The sequence below is a fragment of the Rhinatrema bivittatum genome, chromosome 12 (assembly GCF_901001135.1).
Source record: "Rhinatrema bivittatum chromosome 12, aRhiBiv1.1, whole genome shotgun sequence".
NCBI classification, from domain to species: domain Eukaryota; kingdom Metazoa; phylum Chordata; class Amphibia; order Gymnophiona; family Rhinatrematidae; genus Rhinatrema; species Rhinatrema bivittatum.
In genome coordinates, this window is record NC_042626.1 from 83,563,572 (window position 1) to 83,585,933 (window position 22,362).

A 22,362-nucleotide genomic window follows, 5' to 3' on the forward strand; every position below is an offset into this window, starting at 1 on the left:
GGCTTGATGGACCCTTGGTCTGACCCAGTATGGCATTTTCTTATGTTCTTTACAGAGCCACCTTTCCTGGGCCAAGGAGGCGCTAGGGCGCTCATAATTGTCCCTAGTTCCTCCTTTTAGCGCAACCCCTCATTTAAATATAGAATTGCGCGCCCAGGAGAGGTGGCTGCGCGCGTGTTGGGACAGTGGGTGCTCAACACGGAGCACCCGTTCTCCCGCGATCCTTTCTGTATCAGGCTGCTAGGTAGTTGCCTGTTGTCATACACTTGTGCACAGAAGGCCATTGAGGCTTCCTAAACACAAGGAGCTGCTCTTGCAGGGCCTGGTTCTGCATGGGGATCCGGATCTGTTTTGTCTTCTGGCCCTTTAGAGGGCTTGTCTATTAAAAAGGGTTATTCCAAGACATAGTGAATTACTCTCTTATGGACTGGGGAGTCTTCATCAGCTTATGTGCAAATTTGGAGAGTGTTTGAGTACTGGTGCACCAAAAGACAGTTTAATCCTAGCAAGGCATCAGTGCCTGGATTTTTTGCAGGAAGGTCTTTCAAAGGGTTTGGCACTTAATTCCTTGAAGGTGCAGGTCACAGTGCTTGCTTGCTATAGGGAGCACATTCTGGATAGACCACATCCAGATATGTGTCATTTTTTAAGGGGCATCAAACACATTAAGACTCCTCTAAGGATTCCTGTCCCATCTTGGGATCTGAATTTGGTGTTGTCTTTATTTTATCAGGGCCACAATTTGAGCCTCTTAGAGAAATTTCTCTAAAGCTACTTAACTGCTCTTAAGGTATCTTGGTGGTGATTTGCTCCACACAAAACATTTACATTAAAGGCACTTTCATGCAGAGAACCTTCTTTTAATTGGTCACGAAGGATATGGTCAAGATTCACACGGTTCCTTCCATTCTTCCAAAAATGGTTTACAACCTAAATCAGACTGTCTGTTTGGCAAACATATGGATTTGCCTGAATACAGGTTGCTTCATGCCTTGGATGTGAGGAGATTTCATTTGAGATGTCTCGGCGTTTCCCAGTGTCGTCCCGAGGTAAGGTAAGGTAGAAAACCTCCAAAAAGTCTCCGGTCTCCGAGGCTCGAATAGCAGCACAGATCTCCAGCTGGCGTCGGTGCTACTGGGTTGTCTAGCCCGGATAGGGCTGATCCGCGGTCCGACACGAGGGTCCTCCCACATGGAGACCCTCCAAGGTGGTAGCCATTTTGCTCACGTGGTCGCCATCGCCATTTTCACATGATCACCGCCCATTCCGATTCGAGCCATGCGCATAAGGTCCGTGCGCACAGCGACACGCACAAGGGCACCGGGCGCACAGCGACACACTTCTCTGTGCCAGGCGCATAAGTAAACCCCGTGCGCTCAGCGGTGCGCGCATCTTATTGAGCGTGCATCCGACCTACACGCACAACTTCGGCACACCCGGATAGCATAACTAAGCCTCCCGGCGTAGACGTGAACACAAAAACCGGAGTTTTCGGCAATCCTACACGCACAAACCATGGCACCACCGGACAAGAAGTTCAAGGCTCAGGGCCTTTGCCCAGCATGACACATCAGAGCTGCGCAGCATGAAGAGGCCAGGGCCCTGTGTCTATAGTGTGAGGAGGCTCTGGCTGAACCAGACCAAGGTCCTCTCCAGACGGCCCTGGGATCCAGATCCACCGACAGTACACCGGATCTGGCTACTCCCGGTGGAAGCCTCCCTCAAACAGGGCTCCCTTGGAGGATGCAGCACCCTCTCAATTTAGAACCCAGCATCTTTCTCCTGGGTAGAATTCTTCAAAGGCCTACATACCTTTTGTCCACATAGAACCAGCGCCCCAGCGGACCCCGAATATCCCGGCCCCTTCTAAACCCAGAGAAGTGCCCCTTCCCGCCTCAAAGCTCTAACTTTGGGGACACGTACTCCTCTGATGAGGATCAAGACTCCCTGGAGAAGGGGAAATCCCTCCAGGAATGGAACCTTACCGAAACCATGAGGCGTTTCTTCACTAAAAACGAAACTATCAGACCTCGTGGCTCACAGCCTGAAAGAGCTCGCTATCCCCAGGCACGAGTGCCACAGGGGAACAGAAGGGACTCATTCAGCCTCCCGCCATTTCACTTTGCTGCAGGCCGTTCAAAAGCTGATTGACCTGGAATGGAGGCTCCGGAGGCCACGTTCAAGGGGGGATGGACCCTGGCAGCCCTATACCCCCTGGACCCGCTGCCAAAGACCTCCTGGCATTCCCCAAAGTGGATGCCCATGGTCTGCGCAGTCTCAAAGCGCACTACCATCCCAGTCAAGGAGGAGCGGCACTCAAGGATGCCCAGGACAGATGTCTCGAATCCATCCTTAAACAGTCATTCGACGTATCAGCTACATCACTACAGATCGCGGCCTGCTGTGCCGTGGTGACACACGTCTGCTTATCAAAGACCAGGAACGCCACCACACCTGTCGAAGCACTAGAACCAGCAGTATCGTCCTCACAGATGCGACCTCCGACCTGATAAGCACCGCAACCAGAGGTGTTTCGTCCGTTGTGGCAGCCAGAAGACTCTGGCTTCAGAAGCTGGTCAGCCAACGCGACCAAGACAAGACTCACGAGAATGCCCTTTAAGGGAAACCTCCTGTTCGGAAGCGAACTGGAGAAGTTGGCCGACAAATGGGGCAAATCCCCAGTACCGCGGCTACTGGAGGACAAGAATAAGAGAAGCCAGTGCTTCAAACTGTACAGAAGTACATATCAAGCATATCGCCCCGCAGACAGGGGCCAGTCCTTTCGGAAGAAACACAACAAAAAGGGGAGCCAGTGCTGGTCCAGGCCCCAGCCGCACCCCACAATGAAGATCAGCCGACCCATCCACAGGAAGAAGCCATAGGGGGCAGGCTTGCCCTATTCTACCAAAGATGGGTCGAGATAACTTCAGACAAGTGGGTCCTAACCATCATTCGAGAGGGATATTACCTGGACTTCCACAACATCCCTCCGGACAAGTTTGTGAAATCTCCCTGCCACGACCCTTTCAAGAGGATGGCAGTGGAATCTACACTGACCAAATTGCTCGACTTACAAAGCCATAACACCGGTGCCCACACAACAAGAAAATACGGGGCACTATTCCATCTATTTTATTGTTCCCAAGAAAGAGGGTTTGTTACGGCCCATCCTGGACCTCAAGTCCAGGATGGGCTTGAAGTCCAGGATGGGCTCTGATGGAGTCGGCCAGGGCCAGTCTGGCTTGGTGGATGACGCGGAACAATCTGGAGAAGGGGATGCCTCTCGAGGTCCTGTAGTGGGTGATGGTCACCACGGATGCACGTCTTCGGGGCTGGGGGACAGTTTGTCTGGGTAGGTCTGCTCAGGGCCTTTGGCCAATGTCGTAACAGACATGGTCCATCCATCGCCTGGAGACGAGAGCGGTGTGCCGAGCTCTGGAGCAGTTTCTACCCTTGGTCCATGATTAGATGGTGCGAGTTTTCTCGGACAATTCGACCATGGTGGCTTACATCAACCGCCAGGGGGGTAACCAAGAGTCCCACGGTAGCGCAGGAGGCTCAGCTGCTATTCGAGTGGGCAGAGCTTCATCTCGAAGGAATCGCCGCCTCCCATGTCGCAGGAGTCAACAATGTCTAGGCGGATTACCTCAGCCGGCAGCAGTTGGATTCGGGGGAGTGGGAATTCTCTCAGAGGGACTGGGAGCTTCTCTGCGAACGGTGGGGAACCCCGCAATTCGATCCCATGGCAACGAATCTCAATACCAAGACGCAAAGGTTCTTCAGCCGCCGGAGGGAGTCCAGGGCGGTGGGAATCAATGCTCTCGTATGTCTGTGGCCGACCGGAGTCCTTCTGTACGTCTTTCCTCCATGGCCGCTGATAGCAAAGGTACTCAGGCATGTAGAGGGCCATGCGGGGTCAGTGATTCTGGTGGCTCTGGAATGGCCTCGCCGTCCATGGTTCATGGATCTGGTGCAGCTGGCAGTGGACAGACCACTTCACCTGACCCATTTACTGGATCTCCTGCGTCAGGGTCCAATATTTTCCGATCGGGAGGATCGCTTTTGTCTCGTGGCCTGGCTTTTGAAAGGAGGCGATTGTGCGTGAGGGGGTATTCGGAACCAGTAATTACCACGCTGCTCCAAGCGAAACGCCCTGCAACCTCTTTAGCCTATACCAGGGTATGGAAGGTGTTTGAGACCTGGTGTGGACAACAGGGATTGGACCCTCTTCAGGTGTCTGTGTCCCATATTTTGTCTTTTTTTCAGGTGAGTTTATCCAAAGGATTAGCCCATAGTTCCCTTCAGGTCCAGGTTCCGCTTTGGGGTTGTTTGAGGGAGAGTCCTTGGAAGGCCTTGGTATCTCATCCGGATGTGGTGCATTTTCTACGAGGCGTCAAACATCTCCATCCAGCTCTGCATCGCATGCTAAATGTAAGACATTGATAAGACAGGCTGAGAGAGAATTTGAAAAGAAGTTGACCGTAGAGGCAAAAACTCACAGTAAAAACTTTTTTTTATTATTATTTATTTATTCATTTTATATCATTACAAACATCCAAAATAGTTTATACCATGAAATCTTTACATTCCAGTACAAACCTTTCTTCTGTAATATTGTTAAGAAACATTTGAGGACCCTTATAATTTCATTAGAGCATTAAAGTAATTTCTAATTTAATAAGGAAATTTACAGAATTTCTCTTTCTACATAAACCTCAATCCGGTTGGATGTCACCTACCTCAATCTTACATTTATCTAGAAAAACTCTTAAATGTGCTGGTTTATAGTAAACATACTTATTGTTGTTATACATAAATGTACATTTACAAGGATACTTGATAACTGCTTGGATACCCAATGCCTTAGCTTCTGACAACATCTCTACAAATTTTTTCCTTCTGGTTTGAGTATCCTTTGTAAGATCGGGGTAGATCCATATTTTTTGTCACGATTTTGAAGAAATGTTCTCAAAATCATGTCTCTATCCCTTTCGTTTACAAAGGTTACTAACAGTGTCCCTCTAAATTCAATTTGCTCCTCAGAAGGTGCCTCAAGAAAGGCTGTCAATTCTGTCTCTAAATTAACCTCTAATATCCTAGGTTCATTTCTGACTCCTATATTAGGTACAAAGTAGATTTTTGAGAGATCTGGCAATTTGTCTTGTGTTACTAATAAGACATTCATCAAATATTTTTTGAATTGCTCTTTAGGTGAGATCAGTTTCAAACTTGGGAAATTTAGTATTCTCAAGTTTAAATATCTCATCCTATTTTCAATTTTTTCATAGTTTCTTTTCATTTATTCATCTGATTTAATCAGATTAATTTGAACTTCTTTCATAGATGATAATTGTACAGATATCTCATTAATCTTAGATTCATGTATTTTGACCACAGGTTCAATTACATTCACTTTATTTTGGGATGCATTTATGGATTTAGTTAATAATGATATTGAATTATCTAAAGTCATTAGGGTTTCCATATGGAGTCCAACGTGATAACCTCCAGTTGTACTAATTTCTGAATATTAAGGTTTGGTAACATCTCACCTTCCTGACATACCTCTGAAATCTTTTGGATTTCTGTAGCCAGGTTTTCTTCACATCGTTCTGATTTACCCTATAGGTCCACCTTCCAATTCCTCCTCTGAGATCATGGGCTTACTTGCTGCAAGCTGTTTCCCATGTTCTGAATTTGAAAAGGGACCCGGGGTTGGATGTGCGGGAGTATGAGGTGCTCCGGGGCTTAGAGAAGTTTGAATGTCCAGGAAGGTAAGGTTTTGCTCTAAACCTATACCCTCAATGGACTCTGCACCCGGTGTTGAGACTGCAACTGGTGTGAAGAAACCTTCTATTGCTTGCTGCATAAGGGTATGTTGCGCAGGCACAGAGGAAACCATGCGCAATTCGACCCTTACGTTTAGTATGTGGCATAATAGAGTAGACAAAATAAAGTTCCTACCACACCAGATTTCCTTTCCACGAATTCCTTGGTCCTCAGGAGGAATTAGGAGAGTCCAAAAGCAAATATAATGAAGATATTATTTCTACCATCTCCATCCAGCGAAAGCAAGTCAAAAATAAGTCGCGTGCCAAAGTCGCGCGCCCCTTCGACTGCGCGCGGCTTAGACGACGCGCCGGCGGATGCTACGCGCCGCGGCAGCGGTGGCTTTGTAGCGGAAGACTGGTTGCGGCAAAGTGACGTCAAATGGGCGGAGGAGGGTATCGCAGGGCTGGGAACCTCACCCCACTTCAGGCAGGTCTTTTCTCCTCTCCTTCTTTAGTTTAATGCTGCGGCAGCGGCGGCTTTGTAGCGGAAGACTGGTTGCGGCAAAGTGACGTCAAATGGGCGGAGGAGGGTATCGCAGGGCTGGGAACCTCACCCCCTTCAGGCAGGTCTTTTCTCCTCTCCTTCCTCCTATCAGAAGCAGAAGCCTGTGAGGGAGTCAGTTGGACCGTTAGATGATTGAGGGGTTAAAGGGGCAATTAGAGAAGATAAGGCCATCGCGGAAAGATTAAATGATTCTTTTTGCTTCAGTGTTTACTGAAGAAGATTTTGGGGAGATACCCATATCAGAGAGGGTTTTCATGGGTGATGATTCAGATGGACTAAACCAAATCACGGTGAACCTAGAAGACGTGGTAGGCCTGATTGTCAATCTGAAGAGTTGTAAATCACCTGGACTGGATGGTATAAACCCCAGGGTTCTGAAGGAACTCAAACGAAATTTCAAACTATCATTAAAATCATCTATTGTACCTGAAGACTGGAGGGTGGCTAATGTAACCCCAATATTTAAAAAGGGGCTCCAGGGGTGATCCGGGAAACTACAGACAGGTTAGCCTGACTTCAGTGCCAGGAAAAATAGTGGAACATATAGAAAGACATGGTTTAATGGAATAAACTCAGCATGGTTTTATCCAAGGCAGGTCTTGCCTCACAAATCTGCTTCACTTTTTGAAGGAGTTAATAAACATGTAGATAAAGGTGAACCGGTAGATGTGGTATATTTGGATTTTCAGAAGGCGTTTGACAAGGTTCCTCATGAGAGGCTTCTAGGAAAAGTAAAAATTCATGGGATAGGTGGTGATGTCCTTTCGTGGATTACAAACTGGCTAAAAGAGAGGAAACGGAGAGTAGGATTAAATGGACAATTTTCACAGTGGAGTGCCTCAGGGATCTGTATTGGGACCCCTACTTTTCAATATATTTATAAATGATCTGGAAAGAAATACCACGAGTGAGGTAAATCAAATTTGCAGATGATACAAAATTGTTCAGAGTAGTTAAATCACAAGTAGATTATGATAAATTGCAGGAAGACCTTCTGAGATTGGAAAATTGGGCATCCAAATTGCAGATGAAATTTAATGTGGATAAGTGCAAGGTGATGAATATAGGGAAAAATAACCCATGCTATAGTTACACAATGCTAGGTTCCATATTAGGAGCTACCACCCAAGAAAGAGATCTAGGCGTCATAGTGGATAACACATTGAAATCGTCGGTTCAGTGTGCTGCGGCAGTCAAAAAAGCACTGGGCTGACTTACGAGGAGAGATTGAAGAATCTAAATATGTACACCCTGGAGGAAAGGAGAAGCAGAGGTGATATGATACAGACTTTCAGATACTTGAAAGGTTTTAATGATCCAAAGACAACAACAATCCTTTTCCGTCAGAAAAAAATCAGCAGAGTAGTCGCGATGGAGAAGGTACAGAGAAGGGCGACCAAAATGATAAAGGGAATGGAACAGCTCCCCTATGAGGAAAGACTAAGAGGTTAGGACTTTTCAGCTTGAGAAGAAACTGCTGAGGGGGACATGATAGAGGTGTTTAAAATCATGAGAGAGTCTAAAACGGGTAGATGTGAATCGGTTATTTACTCTTTCGGATAATAGAAAGACTAGGGGGCACTCCATGAAGTTAGCAAGTGGCACATTTAAAACTAATCGGAGAAAGGAGGATGTGACGTCATCCCAGCAGATGGCGGACTAAATTTGAGTCTCCCCCTCGGCGTCAGCTAAATCCTCTGACATCGGGCGTCCTAACTAGCGATCTGTGGCCAAAATACGCCTATTAACTTCGGGCTCCCCGGCAGATGTCTCACGACACGGACGAAGAACGGTAGACTTAAAAAAGTTTTCATATAGTAAACTACCGCTGGAAGGTGAGCCTCCGGGTGACAACATGGCGGGGGCAAGCAACGAGCCCGCGGACCTCGGGGAGATGGCTGCGGGTGACTCCACAGCCGAGACAGTGCTCCTTACGAAAGCGGAGATGAAGGGCTGGGTCGACGAAATTAAATCCGAAATAGCGGCGAAAACTGCGATCATTATGTCTTCTATAGAGGAGCTGAAGGGGGATATCGCTGAAAATGGCCGCCGTATCTTTGAGGTCGAAACCCGGGCGGAAGCTAACAGCGCGGACCTCAAGGATCAGCACGATAAAATCCATAGCATGCAGGAGGAAATGGAACGTATGCAAGAGAAGATGGAAGACCTAGAAAACAGGTCAAGGCGACAGAATCTTCGCTTCAGGGGCCTCCCGGAGGGCCCGGAATATGCAGATTGTATAGCCACCGTGGCCCAGATCAGCGCCATGCTTCTGTCTTCCGGAGCGGGCTCCGCTTCTACTTCCACGGCGCCTGAGGTGGAGGAGGTAAAAATTGCAAGAGCTCATAGAGTTTTTGGTCCCCGGGTTAATAATCTGCCCAAAGACATAATCGCCTGCTATCATGAATATGCCGTTAAAGACAGAATAGCGAACATAGCTAGGCAGCAGAATAGCTGGAAGTGGCAGGGCAATGAGGTCATGATTTTTACGGACCTCTCGCCCACAACGATAAAGAAAAGGCGGGATTTCAAGCCGATTACTGATTTTCTACGAAAGGAAACTATTCGATACAGGTGGATGTTCCCCTTTGGGATCAATTTCACCCTGAAAGGCGAAGCATTACGGGCGAAAACACCGGCTGAGGCCTCCACTATGTTGCGGGACGCGGGTTACCCGGAGCTCGTGGGCCTACCTGCCGCCCCAAAACCGACCGTGCGGCGGGAGGGACCGCCGCGCTGGCAACGTGTGACCAGAGGCGACAAAAGGCTGCGGCGACAAACTGATTCACCCACGCAGCACGGTGCCTCGGACCGGTGAGGGCTTGGGAGTTCCTGCAGGGGACTCTTTCATTCGCCGGATTTTTATCCGCGGTCATGCCCAGGCTGGGCCATTACTTTTGGACCTGTGGATTAGACTCTGGTTTCTATGGTATCCATCATTGTTTGCTATTAAGTTTGATTCACCTATGGTTACTGTTTGTCTTATTGTTAAGGCGTAAAGACCTGAGCTAAACTGTTATACTGTTAGTGCTCTGTTGTCAGACACTGTTACCATTAGCATATAGGATGTCATTAGGGGTAGACTAATGCTGGGATGATTGACTCCTCCCTTAACCAGACAGCGTGGCCCTGGCAAAGGGATCAAGCTGTGGGGGAGGTGGGAAAGCGGGGGGGGAAGCTAGAGAGTAGCAGCTATCATCGACTCAGTCTATAGTGTACACATGGTACTCAAGGGCGGGTAAACCAGGCAGCTTCTTGCAGTGGTTGGGACGGCTGACACTGCCCCTTGGGCTGATAACTTTCTCATATCTATCTCCATGACTACTTTCAACATTCTGGCCGCATTAAATACCCCATTAAAAAGGCAATCCCTCTTTGACGATTTGATTCTTCAGCGTACCATGATTGCCTTTGTGCAAGAAACACACTTGAAGCGGAGATATGAGTACTTACTTAACACCCTAGTTCCCCAAACAATATTGGGCTGCTAGGCCGTTGGCCCATAAATATCTAGGGGTAGGAATACTTATCCATAAAGATCTGATATTTGATGAATTGGTTTGCCAGTCAGACCCAGAAGGCAGGTACTTAGTGCTGGTCATTGCTATTGGAGGGGATAAATACACCTTGGTCAGTTCCTATGCACCTAATGCGGGCAGGGCGCCTATATGGAAGGTCTTTCTCAGCTACTTGATTTGTGGGCAGAGGGTTATATAATCCTCGGTGGGGACTTTAATTTGACAATGGACCCCCGCCTAGATAACTCCCACCAGGCGCTCAGACAGGCAGGCGTTTCGCCGCTTTCTGCGACATCATGGCCTGGTCGATGTATGGCGGGTATGGCACCCCACATCCAGGAAACTATACCTTCCACTCTAGGGTGCATAACTCTTATTCACGTATTGACTACCTGTTGGTGGATAAGGGCTGTTGTAACCAGGTTCTAGATCCGTCCCTGGGGCCCAATTACTTGGTCTGATCATGGTCCCGTGTATTTAGATTTCCATTTCTCGGGGTACGACAAGGGGCGAAAATATTGAGGACTTAATGATAGCCTCCTCGAAGATGAGGCGTTCTGTACACAGTTATACGGGGACATTCAAGGAATAACTGCAGTTTAATGATAATCCTGATACCTCTCCCTCTACCTATGGGATTGCTTGAAGGCGGTGATGAGGGGGAAGCTTATTGCTAGGGGGGCTTATGTAAAGAGATGCAAACAGCAAGACAAGGTTGATACGTTAATGCGATTACAGAGGCTAGGGCGGGTACATTCCACTACTGGGAGGCCGATTTATTACTGCAAATCGACACGCTACGCAAGCACTTGGCAGATCTAGAGGCGGCTCAAATCGCGCATCGGCTAACTTGCAGTCAGCAGCAATACTATGAAGGGGGTGGTAACAAATCGGGTAAACAGTTGGCACGAAAATTAAAGGTCCGTCAGGCCCAGTCAAATATTGTTAAAATAAAGGATGAAAGCGGAAACATGTTAACTTCTAATGCTGATATCCGGCAACGCTTTCTCCGTTACTATACGGAATTATATGGGGCACAAACCACCATAAAGCCCGATGAGCTGGAAGCCTATTTTCACCATCTTAAATTACCCCAGATCCCCCCTGAGACCCAGGTATTCTTACCAGGGATATTACTGCGGCAGAAGTAACTTGGCCATAAAATCCATGAAAGTGGGCAAGTCGCCAGGGCTCGATGGCTATACCGCCTCTTTTTATAAGAAATTTTTGTACTTTTGGTGCCCCGCTGGTTTCCTTATTTAATGCCCTGCAGGGGGCGGCTTCGATATCCCCGGAAGATAATATGGCCGGGGTGACACTCCTGGCGAAACCAGGCCGGGACCCCACGGTGTGCGGTTCGTACCGACCCATTCTTTAATTAATTAGACATGAAAATACTGGCCAAAATTTTAGCTCACAGGCTTAATGTTCTCTGCCAGATCTGGTGCATCCCGATCAATCTGGCTTTATACCGGGCCGAATGGCGTCGGACAACGTCCGCAAAACGGTTGACATCATGGGGTGGGCCCGTTCCCAACAGGTCCCCCTGCTGCTATTAGCCATCGATGCCGAAAAGGCTTTCGACTATGTGCATTGGCCCTTCTTGTTCATACCTTGCGATTATTAATTTGGGAGATAAGTTTATTACATGGATTCAAAAACTGTATGAAGCGCCCACGGCTTGTCTCAAAATTAATGGGGGATATTCCTCTTCGTTTGCGGTTGGAAGAGGTACCCGGCAGGGGTGTCCACTGTCCCCACTGCTGTTTGCACTCTTTCTAGAACCCTTCACGCACCGTATCCGGAGTAATACGTCAATTTCTGGAGTGAGTGTGGGAGACTTTTCCTCAAAACTGTCTTTATTCGCAGATGACATTTTGTTTACCCTCACTGACCCACTGCAATCTTTGCGGGCAGTTTCGGAGGAGCTGGCCGCATTTGGCAGAGTCTCGGGGTTTTCGATTAACTGGGAAAAGTCAGAATTGCTAAATGTTACTGCATCATCAGAATTAATAGGCCAAATTGTAAGGGATTTTCCCTTTAAAAGGGCCAAGCACCAGTTAAAGTATTTGGGGATCTATCTGGGAACGGAGCCCGATCTCTTTCATTTAAACTATGCTCCACTTTTGAGGAGGATATATAAAGACCTAGAGGAGTGGGACAGATACCACATTTCTTGGCTGGGGAGATTAGCTGTCCTGAAGATGAATGTCATGCCCCGGATTATGTATTTACTGCAGACTTTACCCATTGTTATTCCTGTTAAGCTATTGGATAAATGGCAACGGAGACTAAACAAATATCTATGGAAGGGAAAAAGGCCTAGGATTGCTCTGAAAACGTTTGTACCTGCCCAGATATAGAGGAGGGGTAGGCATGCCTAATCTAGCTCGATACCATGGGGCGGCCCATTTGAAAGCAGCCATAGAGTGGCATGACAGCAAAAGGAGCAAACCTTGGGTACGCTTGGAGCAGGCCCTGATAGGACCTTTCCGATTTCCGCATTGTTGTGGCAGACCCAGACTTCTAGGTTTCCCAGACTGCCTTACCAGAGACAGTGCAAGCTACTCTGACCGTATGGGACCGGTGGAAGAAAGCCCTTGTGGGTTCTCAAGGCTTCTTCCATAGCACCACTTATTTTACCACGGGGGTTTCGGCCCGCTGGCAATCGCGGGGCGTTTAAATTTTGGATAGATAAAGGTGTTCCCAATGGTCACATGTTTGGTCACCCCGGGGGATTGTTATCATTTCCTACCCTTGGCCGCCAATTTCAGCTGGGTCATGCGGAACGTTTCCGCTATCTCCAAGTTAGACACTTTTTCTTAGCAATCGGATTGAAGCTGACCTTGCAAAGGGTATTTCATCATTTGAGAGCATGTGTAGACATTCCCACATGGTAACTAAACATATTACTAATATCTATGGATTATTGAGCGATGCCTTTGACCAGTCTGCGTCACACATACGAGCATGGCAATCGGACTTACAATGTACCTGGACAAAGGAGGACTGGCTGACAATTTTTCAAAGTTTACGGAAAGGATTTATATCAACACAACATATCGAAAATGGATACAAATTATACTACAGATGGTATGTAACCCCAAGTCTCATTCAGCATTACGCGCCAAAACACACAAGGGCTTTGCTGGAAACTTTTGCCGGGAGCGGGGCACTTTTTTCCACTTATGGTGGCAATGCCCCAAAATACAACAGCTGTGGACAACGATATCGACCTGGATTTCTACGATTTTGCATGGCTGTATTCAACTCACACCAGCACAAGCACTCCTGAATGCTGAACTCCAAGATAGATCCAAATCTCATAATATTTTATTAAGTTTGTGGTGACTGCGACCAGATGTGCTATAGCACGGTGTTGGAAGGACCCTGGGGTGCCAACATTAACCATGGTTCAGGCGTTGGTTCTTCATACGCATACCTTGGGAAAGATTACCGCATTTCGCAACAAATCGTCCCTGCATTTTCACAAGGTCTGGGGTCGCTACGAACATTGGCTACGACTTCCTATGGTTTCGCAGTGACCAATCATGGATAAACACAGTGACTCCTATTGGTGGAACTCAGGACTGGTGTTTTTCTGGTGTTTTCTGGTGTTTCTGTAGCTGGTCTGGGAAAGCAGATGTCATGGGGATTGGGGAATCTATGCTGTTGGTGGTCCGCTGTTCTGCCACGATGTTATCTTACTCACGCCTTTGCGTTTTTTCTGTTCGCTATCAGGAGAATTGCTGACCATGTGTCTTGCTGCTATATGATTGATGATATAGACTAGCTTACTCGATGGGGGGGGGGGGGATCCAAGGGGATATACTAGAGTGAAATGGCTTCTTCGCTGGTATAATGGCACACATTGTTCACTTATGATTACATTGGATTTTGTACGTGTTGCACAGCTGTTTTATATTTTGCCAATAAAAGTTATAAATTTAAAAAAAAAAAAAAACAACTAATCGGAGAAAGTTCTTTTTCACTCAACGCACAATTAAACTCTGGAATTTGTTGCCAGAGGATGTGGTTAGTGCAGTTAGTGTAGCTGTGTTTAAAAAAAGGATTGGATAAGTTATTGGAGGAGAAGTCCATTACCTGCTATTAATTAAGTTGACTTGGAGAATAGCCACTGCTATTATTAGGAACAGTAGCATGGGATAGACCTAGTTTTTGGGTACTTGCCAGGTTCATATGGCCTGGATTGGCCACTGTTGGAAACAGGATGCTGGGCTTGATGGACCCTTGGTCTGACCCAGTATGGCATGTTCTTATGCATTTGTCCGGAATGGAATCTTAATCTCGTGCTATGGTTCCTTTGCGAGGAGCCGTTCGATCCTCTGAATCGGGTATCTTTGAAGATCCTGACTCTGAAGACTATCTTTTTGGTAGCTATCTGTTCAGCTAGAAGGATTTCGGAATTGCAGGCGCTTTCGTGCCATGATCAGTTTCTCCGGATATCGTCCGATATGTTGTCCTTGCGTACGGTACCTTCATTTCTTCCTAAGGTGGTGTCAGATTTTCATGTAAACCAATCAGTGGAGTTGCCCAGGTTTCCAGATTGCGCTTGGGATCCCTCGATGGGACGAGAACTTCACCTTTTGGATGTGAGACGGGAGGTATTACATTACTTTAAAGTCACTAACGCTTTTTGTCGTTCTGATCATTTGTCAGTCTATTCGGGGGAGCGCGAAAAGGCATCTAAAGCTTCTTTGTCTCGTTGGTTGAAAGAGACTATCTTTGCAGCTTATGTATCAAAAGGAAGAGCGGTTCCAGTGGGACTTAGAGCACAGTCGACTTGAGCTCAGGTGCCGTCCTGGGCTGAGTGTCAGCTGGTATCTCCCCAAGAGATCTGTAGAGCCATGGTGTGGTCTTCATTGCACTCTTTTACCAAGCATTACCGTTTGGATATGCGGGCCCCGGAGGCGGCCCCCTTTTGTTCTTTGAGCGGGTCTTTCGGGTTCCCGCCCACTGTAAGAGGGCTTTGGTACATCCCGCTTGTCTGGACTGATCTGGGTATGTTCAGGAAAGGATAATTGGTTCTTACCTGCTAATTTTCGTTCCTGTAATACCACATATCAATCCAGAGGCTCACCCTGAGGAGCTCTGCCAAAAGACTGCTTGGACTACTGCTGTATTTATTTGCAAAGCAGTTTTGCCATTTTTTGGCTTCAATTTCTAGGTTTAGCGTTTTCTGCATGGTTATCTAGTTGGTCAGGGGTATCCATGTTGGGAGCCTTTTCGTTCTTTATTTTTTCTTATCTTGGCTTGGGTATCGATTAATACTGAGGGGACTGCAGGTTGCACACTCGTATATGTGGCAGTGCCCAAAGTTTTGTTCTCTGCCTCCATCTGCTGGTAGGGATGAAGAAAACCCGCTTGTCTGGATTGATCTGTGGTATTGCAGGAACGAAAATTAGCAGGTAAGAACCAAATTTCCTATATGTTGTTGGTTTTAATATTATCAATGAAACTAAAAACTTTTTTGTTGAACTTCAATAATTATAAAAGCCATCTGTCCATGTAAAAAGATGTACATTGGGAAAACAGACCCCTCACTAAAAGAATCATTGAACATAAAAGTGCTGTAAATAGAAGGTAAACCATTAGTTGAACATTCAATCACAGCCAATCATAAACTTGAAGAATACAGATTTTGATTAATACACAAACCGACATTGACTTGGAGAGGTGGTAATTTAGATAATTTATTAAGATTGGAACAGAAATATATTTATGAATTTCAAAACTGTTATACCACAAGACATTGATTACTCCAGTTTTTCTATAATTTTATGTTAACACTTGGGCGTATATATGTTTATCTAAAACCCCTTAAAATATTAATATAATAAGAATAATAAAGATTCTTTTAGAGGGTGAGCCATATGCTATAAACATTTTTTGGTTTTACTATTACAAGAAGTCTTACCAACTAATACATATCATAAGAATTTATTTTTTTTTTTTTTTTTACATCTGTATGTGGTCTAACTATTTATAGTACAATGCCTAATTAATAAACCCCTGGAGACCACGTGATGTGGTGAACAGGACCGGACGTGTCTGGTAATGCTCCGGAGGCAGGGCCCCCCCAATCCCTCACCATCCGCGCTAAATTGACGATTTGGACATTCAATATTCAAGATTGGCCTATGTCGATTACTAATTACATGCATAAGTCGCCGATAACTATGCCGCCGAGGGCAGCAAAAAGAGATAAAGAAAAGCCGCGCGGACAGGAAGCTAAAATGGCGGCGGAGGTGGGGAAACCAGGTTCGGATGAGGAGCCTAGAGGGAGCCAGCCAACTCACCCTACCACACAAGAATTGCAAGAAGCCATCGTGGCGGCGCTGGAGAGTAAGTTCTCCGGGCTCTCGGAGCAAATAAACTCGGTTCAATCTGCTTTGTCAGAATTTGCACCCTGCCTGGATCAGGTGGAAGGAAGGACGGGAGTCCTAGAAGATGATGTGCTAGCCTTGACGAACCACGTGCACTCTCTTGAAAAGCCATCACGGAACAGAGAGATAAGGCAGATGATTTGGAAAACAGATCTCATAGATCTAATCTGCGGCTGATGGGAATACCGGAGTCTATTGCGGATCAAAATTTACGGTCAATTTTAAATACCTGGATCCCGGAGGCACTGGCCTGTCCGACATTCAGCCATCATTGCAATCGAGTGAGCGCACAGGCTGGGAGCCCGTCGGCCGGAGACGGGAGCAGATGCGAGACCTCGCATTGTAATTCTAAAAATCTTGAATTTTCATCATAAGGAGTGTGTGTTACAAGCCGCTCGTAAAATGCCGAAGCTGCAGTTGCAAGGTCATCGCGTACGTATGGCGCCAGATTATTCACCATGGGTTTCGGCCCAGAGGAAAGCCTTCGTGCCGGTTTGTGGCCTATTGATAAAAAAGCAAATCCGATTTACCCTCCAGTTCCCGGCAAAATTATGTGTATACCGGGAGGGGATTTGGACAGTATATAATTCGCAGGAATCTACCAAATCGTTGCAAGAGGACCTAAATAAGTGAAATAACCTGTATGTACAAATTATGCTGGTATTGGTTAAAAGCGGTGGGGGGAGGGGGGCCCTGGCCTCCTAACACCTCATAGCGTGTTCTCTACACCAGGTTCAGCCTGTGTGAGTGTATTATGTGTTTTAGGGTATGGGGGGGGGGGGGGGGGGGGGGCAGAGTACTTAAGTTTTTATTGGGGTTTTTCAGAAGATACCTGTGGGTATGAGAATGAGCACAATGTGGATGAGAGAGACGGCCATTTCTGTAAAAAGATGGAAGGGGGCACATAATAAAGGAGGAGACCAGGCTGGGGGTCGTCTTCTTACAAAAAACAAACGGGAAACACGATCATTCTTCAACACTGTCTGTTACTTATCATGGGGTCTACTTATAGATTTATATCATGGAATGTAGATGGTTTAGGAAGCCCCATTAAACGCAAAAAGATTTTTCAGCATTTAACCAGATTAAAAACCAATGTGGCTTGTCTCCAAGAGACGCACCTAAATATTCTGGAAAGCAAAAAGCTTTGTAGGGAATGGGTGGCGACCTGTCATTTTGCTTCAGCGGTGGGAAGGAAAAGAGGTGTAGTGATTTTGATTAATAAAAATACTCCATTTTTGGTGTCTAAGGAAATAGCAGATCCAGATGGCAGATATGTTGTTATTACGGGTCAATTGGAAGGGCAACCCCTAACATTATGTAATGTGTACGCCCCCAACAATCCAGACAAGGGATTCTTCAGGCATTTAATTAGTCAACTGCTGGAACATTCTCAAGGGAAATTACTCTTAGCAGGGGACCTGAACTGTGTCTCCGATGCAAGCCTGGATAAGTCAGGCATCCCAAGCAGTTTTAAAATACCAGTGGAGTCAGACATAATGTTTACTTGTAAACAATTGGATCTGCTTGATATTTGGAGGGTACTGAATCCCACAGCTCGCGATTATACTCATGTATCCCGAGTGCATAATAGAATGTCACGAATTGATTATGTACTGGTAGAATCAGCTTTATTTCCTAAAGTTGAAGACGCGGGAATAGGGACTATTGTGGTCTCAGATCAAGCCCCAGTGTGGGTAGGTCTTCGATTTACTCCAGCAAGACAGTCGCCCGGGATCTGGCGATTTCTGGCTCAGCTAAGTGATGACAAGCAATTTCAGGAATTCCTTATTCAGAAGTGGGATGATTATGTGAGTAATAATAGTCAACATATAGAGCAACCAGAGTTGTTCTGGGCCACTGGAAGGCAGTTATCAGAGGTGATGTTATTGCATACACTATTAAAAGACGTAAACAAATGTTGAGTTCAATATTACGGTAGAGAAAGAACTGCAGGGGAAGAAACTAGATTTAGCACAAACCCCATCTATGGCTACAAAAGATGCCTATTGGGCATGTTTGCATCAATTAAACTCTTTGCTTCACCTAAGGGAACATAAGGCAATACAAAACACAGAGATTAGCTTCCACCGCTATGGGAACAAAGCAGGGAAGCTACTTGCTCGGTTAGTGGCTACTAAATGTCGGAAAAATTTTATTAGCAGACTTCATACGAAACAGGGTGACCTAGTGACGAAAAACGACGGAGATATGTGAGGTTACTAAGGGATTTTTATGCCGACCTTTATACTGAAGACCGTAAAGGGACTAGTCAGGATGAGATGGAGTTTTTTAAGAACCTTCCATTACCGCAGTTGACTGACTCCCAACTTAATGCCCTAAATAAACCAGTTCTGGAGCCGGAAATCCGTCATGTTATAAAAACTAGTAAAGCCCATAAGGCACCCGGTCCGGACGGATTCTCTGCAGATTTTTATAAAATTTTATGTGATAAGGTAACAAAACCTTTGTTACTTCTATCAGGCGGCAGAGAATGCAGGAAGCTTCCCGTCCAACTTTAATCAGGCTTTCATTACGATCCTTCCCAAGGTAAAGATCCCTTGAAAGCAGCAGCTTACAGACCAATTTCATTATTAAATTGTGATTTTAAAATTTACACTCTAATACTAGCTCAGCGTTTGAGTAATACTTTACCCACTATAATTTCACCATACCAGACTGGGTTTGTAAAATCCCGCAAACCGAATGCCACTATCATTAAATTAATCTCAGCTATTGAGGAGACACGAGCCCAGGGCCACCCATCACTGGCAATTGGATTTGACTCTGAAAAGGCATTTGATAGGGTGGCCTGGGACTACATGTTTTCTGTTTTACATAGGTTTGGATTTAAAGAAACTACTTATCAGAGAATCAATATGCTTTATTGGAATCCTGAGTCACGATTGATTGCTAATGATTCCCTCTCTGACACAATGCCCATACAGAGAGGAGTAAGACAAGGTTGCCCATTATCCCCCATTTTATATGTACTTTCCTTAGACCCCCTGCTGAGGAAACTGGGTACATCTGATGTTGTTCGAGGGTTTAATCGGAAGCAGCAACATTTTACGATAGCAGCCTTTGCTGATGATATGTTAATTTTTCTTAGCAACCCGATGACAGCTTTATCAGAGGTGTTAACGATACAGAATGCATTTTGGAAGTTTGCGGGCCTTAAAATTAATGCCGACAAGTCAGAGGCTTTAGATATTACGGGCACCCTGAAAGGGCTTTGGAAAGGTGAATTTCCCTTAAAATGGGTTTCTACTGATTTGAAATATTTGGGTGTGAGGATTCCAGCAGATCTTAACCAACTCTATGCCCTAAATGTGGGTTCCTTGAAACAAAAGTTTTTGCGCATCTTAAGTCTGTGGCGGGATCTCCCCTTGTCCTTGTCCGGAAGGGTTCAATTAGTAAAAATGATGGAGATATCTCGCTGGATATACTTATTCCAGATGTTACCCATTTGGTTAGTACCCAAAGATAACCGAGAGATCAATATTGCATTGCGCAAAATTATTTGGGGAGGTAGGCGCGCCCGTATACCCTTGCACATGTTAAAATCTACCAAGGTGAAGGGAGGTCTAAATTGCCCTGACTTAGCTATGTATAACTGTGCATGTTTATTACGACACATACGGGACTGGCTATTTGATACTGATAGTGTTACTCCCTTGGAATACTATAAGTCATGGGTTGCTCCATGGTCTCTCAGCTCTATCTTACACATGATACCTGGGTCCATCCCGGCCGATATACTAAGCAGTAAAGTGATACTTCCGATGAGAAGGGCATGGATGTTTATTTGTAAACAGATGGACATTGTGTCAAGTAGTACGACATGTTTGGAAATTACGGGCTGTCCTCTTTTCGACCCAGGAATGAACAAATGATTTTTTTCCACTGGAGAGAGGGAGGACTAATATGGTTATCGCAATTATTTAGTGCAGGTGACGGGTCTGGACATATGTTGAGCTTCCACGAGTTGAAAGAGCAATTCTCTCTCTCTAATAGAGATCACTACAGATTTCTTCAGTTTCGTCATTTTGTACAAGATATGCTGGGGAAAAATCCGAAGCTCACCTCCTATTCTTCGTTACATACGCTACTGTTAGGTCCGGACAACAAGCGTTTGAAATGTGCTCAATATTATACGGCTTTAATGGATCTAAGACCGAATCCACACTTGCGGACCCTGCTTGACTACTGGAACAGGGTGCTGGGACGCACCCCCTTGACCACAGATATGTTACTGTCATGCTTTAAAAGAATATCCACAATGGTTGATCATGCCTATTATACACAACAACATGCTTACTACATGGGATTAGTCCTGCAGCCCAACTGCTCACGCTGTTCAGCTTTTAAACCTGATCTACTGCACAATTTTTGGGCCTGTCCCCCTGTTTACAAGTTATGGGAATTCTTACAGCACAAAGTTGTCAGTTTGTGGAAAAGAGATATTACCCTGAAACTTGGATTCTTGGGATATACTCTTCACAAATACCATGGAGTACTTCCTCACAACAGCTTTTTCTGGATAAAGTGGCCCTGATGGCAAAATCGGCAATTCTTTCTTCCTGGACAGTGCAATCCCCAGACTTGGTGGCCTCATGGATGCAACAGTTTCATCATTTGCTTCAAATGGAGTTTTTAATTGCCTCATCTCTAGCAACCAAGAAGATGTCACGCTTCAAGGAGATATGGGGACTATATATGTCAATCTGCTCTTGAGCATCAACTTAATTCTTAATCCCAACAAAACAGAATTACTCCTCGTTTCACAGAACAGCAACTATGCAATGTCCAACATACTCCCCACCAGTCAACCTTCATTATCCTCTCAAGTCAGAAACCTCGGAGTCATCATGGACAATCAATTAAACCTAAAGAGATTTATTAATAACACCACGAAGGATGGCTTCTTTAAATTACAAGTCCTGAAACGCCTCAGACCCCTCCTCCACTTCCAAGACTACCGATCAGTTCTTCAAGCAATCATTTTCTCAAAAATCGACTATTGCAACTCCCTTCTACTAGGCTTCCCAGCCAACACGATAAAACCACTACAAATGCTTCAGAACACTTCAGCCAGGATTCTGACTAGGTCCAACAAAAGAAACCACATTACCCCCATCCTAAGGAACCTACACTGGCTCCCTATCAAGTTCAGAGTCTCGTATAAAGTTCTCACAATCATTCACAAATCTATACACAAGCTCATTCCACTAGAACTCAACATCCCATTACAACCACATATTACATCCAGACCGACGAGAGCAGCTTATAGAGGCACTCTCCTTGCCCCACCTATCAAAACCTTGTTAAATAAACTATCTCTATCTACAGCAGGCCCTGCGCAATGGAACTCTACCTCCAGAACTCCGGAAGGAACCTTCCCCAATCACCTTTAAAAAGAGACTCAAAACTTGGCTATTCGAACAAGCTTTTAATACATAACAATAATCGCCCATCAATGTGCTCCTTGTAACAGGACTCCCTATTTACTTAGCCAGATTTCAGTTATAGAATATTATTACCTAATCGTAATCATTGTAATTTACTCCCCAGTTCATTGATCCAAGTTATCCTATCTGTTCGATGTAACCGCATTCTTATATGCCTGTTAATTGTTATAATGTAAACCGAAATGATATGTAACTTTGCTACATGAATTTCGGTATATAAAAATGTTAAATAAATAAATAAATAAATGTCGTCATTGACTGACTAACTGAGAGCCCAATTAACTGCTACATGGAATTCCCCGAATAAGTCTGGCTCATTGAGAATATCATGAGTCTCTAGTGTGAGTCTCTCTGGTCTCTGGTATCGTAGCAGGAGATAGAAGACCTTATGGTTAAATACTATCTGGGGGTTAGGACTAACCATCCACATAGCTCATTACTTCATTACTTCATGTGTTCCTTACTTCATGTACTCATTACTTCTTTACTTCATGTAGTCTGCTTGTTATTACATGTAGTTTGTGTAATCACCTGCACAGTCTAATTGTATCCCATTTTCTTATTCCAAACTAATGGCAAGTACCAGGGGAGGGGAAGGGGGGATAGGGAATAGGGGGTTTAGAAGGGGAA

The 22,362-nt window shown here is 45.5% G+C and overlaps 1 protein-coding gene across 10 annotated transcripts in view; it reads left to right on the plus strand.

The window, feature by feature from the left end:
• SNX11 (sorting nexin 11) overlaps positions 1-22,362 on the plus strand; it is a 313,669-nt gene that overhangs the window by 39,237 nt on the left and 252,070 nt on the right. The window lies entirely within an intron of this gene.